The sequence below is a fragment of the Erinaceus europaeus genome, chromosome 5 (assembly GCF_950295315.1).
Source record: "Erinaceus europaeus chromosome 5, mEriEur2.1, whole genome shotgun sequence".
Taxonomy (NCBI): Eukaryota; Metazoa; Chordata; class Mammalia; order Eulipotyphla; family Erinaceidae; genus Erinaceus; species Erinaceus europaeus.
In genome coordinates, this window is record NC_080166.1 from 1,641,615 (window position 1) to 1,647,312 (window position 5,698).

The 5,698-nt window shown below is 53.8% G+C and overlaps 1 protein-coding gene across 1 annotated transcript in view; it reads right to left on the bottom strand.

The window, feature by feature from the left end:
* The window catches only part of LOC132538563 (oncostatin-M-specific receptor subunit beta-like), a 15,627-nt gene extending 11,215 nt beyond the window's left edge, over positions 1-4,412 (bottom strand). Inside the window, exon 1 of the mRNA XM_060190969.1 lies at positions 4,197-4,412. The gene's annotated coding sequence lies outside the window, so the exon portion shown is untranslated. The remainder of the gene's footprint in view (positions 1-4,196) is intronic.
* Positions 4,413-5,698: the final 1,286 nt, after the last annotated feature.

Here is a 5,698-nt window from a genome sequence, read left to right on the forward strand (position 1 = left end):
CATGCTAAGGAATGGGAAGCCTGACCCCAAAATATTATAAATTCAGAGAGAATGTAGGTGCCTCCCACCTGCCCAGAGTGAAGACCCCATTTAAGAGAAGATCCAATACCTCTCCTCTTAAATCCTGGAATCGGCCCAGACATTTGTGGGGAAAGGAAACGGTGATTAAGAAGGTGAGCACTGACACAAGGTGAAACCCCAGCTCTGCCACTTAATAATGGTTTGACTGTGGACACATCACGCCACACCAGAGCTCAGTTTTGATTTCCTTTTCTGCAAAATGTGAACAGACAACCTGACCAGTAGGATTGGCATCGGGACAGAGAGAGATCATAGGAGCGTTCAGGCAGTAAAGCCAACTGCTGCTCATTTCACTTAACAGTGTTCCTTCAAGTCTCAGCCAATAGGTAACAAGAGACAGGACTCTATCGCTCCTTACAGATGGACAGTATTCCGTCGTGGGACTTACGACAGGAGCAAGAAGAGTCAACGCAGGATGATGTGCTCTAGAACAGCATGTAGCAATTGACACAGAGTCAAGTACAGCCGCGGTAAGGCCCTGAGCGTCTGGAAAGGAAGATTCTGAAACCAAGGACCAGCTTCTGGAAAAGCGACTCTGTTTAGAGTCTATCAGGAAGCCTGCTTGTAGGAATGGAAGGGCTTTCTCTCCGAAGTCATGCATGAATGATATATTCTCTCTCTCTCTCCAAAGTCATGTATGAATGATATTCCCCCCCCCTCTCTCTCTCTCTCTCTCACACACACACACACACACACACACACACACATTTAGAGAGAGAGAGAGAGAGAGAGAGAGAAATGGAAGATTTCCCTCTTCCCAGAGAAAGAAGGACCCAGGCTTACTCTTCCCGTGATCAGGACAGCAGGAAGATTCCTCTGTGGAAGCCGGCGGTGCCCCAGCCCCGGCTCTCACCGCTGGGAAACACCCCTTTCTCCCGTCAGGTCACACTGCCTTGACTTCTTTCTTACAGAGCCATAAAAATCACTGATGTGGTTCCTTTTTTCAGGACAAAAGGGTTCTATGAGACCTCAGAAGCGGGACCAGGCAGTGGCCCGCCTGAGTAGGACCACATTACCAGGCACAAGGACCCAGGTTCAACCCCCCAGGCCCCACCTGCAGGGGGAAAGCTTCACACGCGGTGAAGCAGGGCTATAGGTGTCTGTCTCCTTCCTCTCGATTCCCCTTCCCTTTAAATGTCTCTCTGTTCTATAAAATTGAATAAGTAAAGCCAGAAACCTTAGGGGCTCTGGGATACCTTCATGCTCCTCCACAGCTATTCCTAGTCTTTCAGTTAAAGAGATGGGTGGAGGGGGTGGGTGGTAGCACATAGTACTAAGCACAAGCTGGGTTCGAGCCCCCGGCTCCCCACCCACAGGGGGAAGCTTCACAAGCAGTGAAGCAGGACTGCAAGTGTCTGTCCTCTCTCTCTGTCTGCTCCTCCTCTCTCAATTTCTCTTGGTCCTTTCTGATAAAATGGAAAAAAAAAAAAAAAGAAAAGGCCGCAGGAGCAATGCATTTATAGCCCCAGCGACTATCCTGGAAGAAAGGGCGGGACGTGTAGAGAATAGAGGGGTGCTTTAAGCCTTCTCCTGCTACAGGCTGAGGCCTCCTGGTGCCTCAAGGTCGGTCTTTTCGGCTAAGGTGGTCTTTGAGACCCAAAGCTTTCGATATATGCAGAGGGACAAAAGGAAGTAGAACTCGGATCAAGATATAATCCACAAGAGAGCTGGGAGGGCTGAGAACGGAGCTGTCCAGCCGGGAGTGGCCAGGCGGTAGCTTCCTGCCGCTGGTGGTGCTGCAGCCACGAGGATGAGGATGAGAGGACGCCGGGGCCCTGATTCTGACCCAGCTGACGCTGAGCCGCTGAGCCCGGCCAGCTCGGGTTGAGGGGCGTCTCCAAGACGCAGGCAGATTGACAGCCACTGGCCATCACGAACTTTGGAGACTCTCCTGCGTCAAGGGTCTGTTTCTGCATCGCTAAACCAGCCCAGAAGAAAGACAGAGTAAAGGGGCCAGGCGCTGGTGCACCTGGTTAAGCGCACACACCATCAGTGTGCAAGGACCTGGGTTCGAGCCCCTTGTCCCCCCTGCATCTGTAGGGGGAAGGCTTCGTGAGGGGGTGAAGCAAGGCTATGGGTGTCTCTCTCCCTACCTCTGCCTCCCCCTCTCAACTGCTCTGTCTATCCAATCTTAAATAATATTTAAACAATAATCACGATAAAAAGCGAGGGAAAGTAAGTAGGCCGGGAACACCAGCACCAAAGTCACTCCAGAAAGGTTCCAAGAGCTTGAGGGCCAGCAGAGTGGTGTAAGCAGCTTCCCAAGTGGCCTCTTGCCTGCCACTGGCTGTGTGCCCACAGGTAAGGGACAGACACCTGCGGGCCTCAGTCCTCTAGGTGAGAAACAGGCCGAGAATGACGAGACCAGTGTCTACCTGTTGGTGGGGTTCACATGCCAGGCCTGAGTGGCTGTGTACCAGCATTTCACAGACAGGGAAACTGAGGCTCAGATATGACCCATAACTTAGTCTAAGCCCCCAAGTCAGACTTGAAATAAAATCCAGAGGTTCCCTCTAGTTCAAAATCAGTTTGCCATAGTCCATTCCAGTTTCTCTTCTGACTAAATTTACTTCTCCTGAGTACTCTGGGGTCCTGTGTCTGAGGGGCCCAGCACTAGCACAGGCCCGTGGCAGGCAGGCAGCTGGGAGGGTGACTGGCGGCACAGGGCATTGGCCATCAAAAAGAATCACCGGGGGAGTCTGGCGGTAGCACAGCGGGTTAAGCGCAGGCGGTGCAAAGCACAAGGACTGGCGTAAGGATCCCGGTTCAAGCCCCCAGCTCCCCACCTGTAGGGGAGTCGCTTCGCAGGCGGTGAAGCAGGTCTGCAGGTGTCTGTCTTTCTCTCCCCCCTCTGTCGTCCCCTCCTCTCTCCATTTCTCTCTGTCCTAGCCAACAACGATGACAACAATAATAACTACAACAATAAAACAAAAAGGGAATAAAAATATATATATATATGGGAATAAATAAAATATATATATATATGAATCACCAGGCCATGGAAGGAGCCCTGGGCACAGAGGTTTCAGTGCCGCCAACTCCAGCTTGTCTTAGACACATCACACCCAGGTGAGACTATCAGAGTGTGACCGCAAGGGTAAGATCTGAGCTGCGGAAACAGCACAGTGGTTCTGCAAAATGCTCTCCTGCCTGAGGCTCTGAGGTCCCAGGTTCAACCCCCAATACCACCATCAGTCAGAGCTGAGCAGGGCTCTGGCCTCTCTCTAAAATAAAAAAGTAAAAAAACAGTAAGGGGGCAGAGGTCGATAGCATAATGGTTATGCAAAGAGACTCCAAAGCCTGAGGCTCCAAAGCCCTAGGTTCAATCCCTTACACCACCATAAGCCAGAGCTGAGCAGGGCTCTGGGTAAAACCTTCCACCTTCTGCATCCCACAGTGACCCTGGGTCCATACTCCCAGAGGGATAAAGAATAGGAAAGCTATCAGGGGAGGGGATGGGATACGGAGTTCTGGTGGTGGGAACTGTGTGGAGTTGTACCCCTCTTATCCTATGGTTTTTGTCAGTGTTTCCTTTTTATAAATAAAAAATAAAAAAAATAGAACACACACACACACCAGAATGAGGTCTCAGTTTTGGGGGGGGGGGTGTTAGATAGCATCATGGTTATTCAAAGAGACTTTCATGCCTGAGGCTCCAAAGTCCCAGATTCAGTCTCCGAATCCCCATCAGCCAGAGCTGAGCTGTGCTCTGGTTAAAAGTGTAAAAAAACAATTAAAAAGTTACAACAGAATAAATCAAACAAGCAGGTAAACAGTGCGACTCCCAGACTCCCAGCCCAGCGGAACTCGCCCCCCAGGCAGAGGGTCTCACTCGGTGTGGGTCCTGGCCAGCTGCCCAGGCGCTGGGCTGAGCCGGGAGGGAGGCGCCTGCACGAGAGAGAGCTGCGGACAGACAGGCGGGGGTCCGACCCGGAGCCCAAGTCAGGCGGGGCGGGGAGGCCTGGCACTCACCAGGACCAGGACAAGGGCTCGGCCGGCCGGGTGGCCGCGGGTGTAGACACAGAGGCGGGAGGCCAGGCTGTCACTTCTCACTGGGTTGCTGATGCGGGATGGGCGCGGGTCTAGACAGGCAGGGGCGGGACAAGGGTACTCACCGGCCGGGGCTCGGTCGCGGTGGCAGCGGGTGAAGACAGGCCAGGCAGAGGCGAGAGAGGCTGGGCACCCACCGGGCTCGGGCCGCGGGTGTAGACGGCAGAGGCCAGGCACTCACGGGCCCCGGGGCTCCAGCCGCGCGGGTGTCGGGTGTAGACAGACGGGCAGACGCGAGAGGCTGGGCACCCACCGGGCTCCGGCCGCGGGTGTAGACGGCAGAGGCCAGGCCCGGTTAGGACCCGCCCGGAGGCGGGCGTTCCGGGAAGGCTGCGGGCTGGGGCTGGACCTGCTGCGGCTCCCGCCCGCCCTGGCCCCGCCTGGCCCGACCCACAGGGACCCGCCGCCCCACCCGCACGGGAAGGTGCGGCCCGGCCTGGGCCTTGGGGCGGGCAGGGAAGGAGGGGGGGGCAAGGCTCGACGACCCAGGTTCGAGCCCCCCAGCCCCACCATGGGGAACAGGGCTGCAGGTGTCTCTGTCTCTCGCCATCTCTCTACCTCTCCACCTTGGCTTCTCTGTGTCGCTCACCCACAAACCAACAGAGAAATGAAATACTTAGAGACACCAGGTTGAACGCACATGTTGTTTTGCTCAAGGACCCAGGTTCGAGCCCCCGGGTCCCCACCTGCAGGGGGAAAGTTTTGGGAGTGGGGAAGCAGGGCTGCAGGTGTCTGTCTGTCTCTCTCCCTCTCTATCTTCCCCTTCCCTCTCGATTTCTGGCTGACTCTATCCAGTAAATAAATTTTAAAAAGATAATAAAAAATGTAAAAACAAAGTCGGTGTATGCTAAGATAGGACTCACTGGCTAAAAATACATTAGCCCTCTGAAGTGCATATTAGCAATACTAGGTGTTTCAAATGCACCCTCCGCCTTGCTTGGTCGGGGCACAGAGAGCCATGCAGACTTGCGAACTCTGTGGGAGGCCCCTTGGGATCAGGTCTGGATGCCCCTGGGGGCTGGAGGGCATAGTGGTCATGCAAAGGACTTTTTAGGCCCGCGGGCCCAGAGTCCAGGTTCAGTTCCACACACTACCATAAACCACAGCTGAACTTGGGAGAAACAAACTCCCGGGGGCATTGCTGCCCTGGATGGGCTCTGGGGACCCAGGGAGGTACCACACATGCCAGGAAATATGTCAAAGGAGCACGAGCAACCAAGGATCCACTTCTGGAACGAACAGATAAATCAGAATACAGGCAGCATCGGAGAAGTGGATGACTGCGTGGTCAACACTTGATGAGGATGAAGAAAAGGAACCTTTCATCACTTGAAGAGCTGTAAGGGGTCCGTTACATCAGCCCTTCCAGATGGCTATGGGAACCCTGGTCAAGCGAGCCCCCAAAGGACTGGGAAGAACTTTCTGATTTCACTAAGTGGGCAGGAAGTTCTTTATGGAAACAGTTCAGAGGAATGTGTCATAACAGATAAAATGGGGAATGAAAGAAAAAAACATTCAGTCTGAAGCATGTCTGCAAAATGGCACATAGTTCAGATTCTTCCCATCC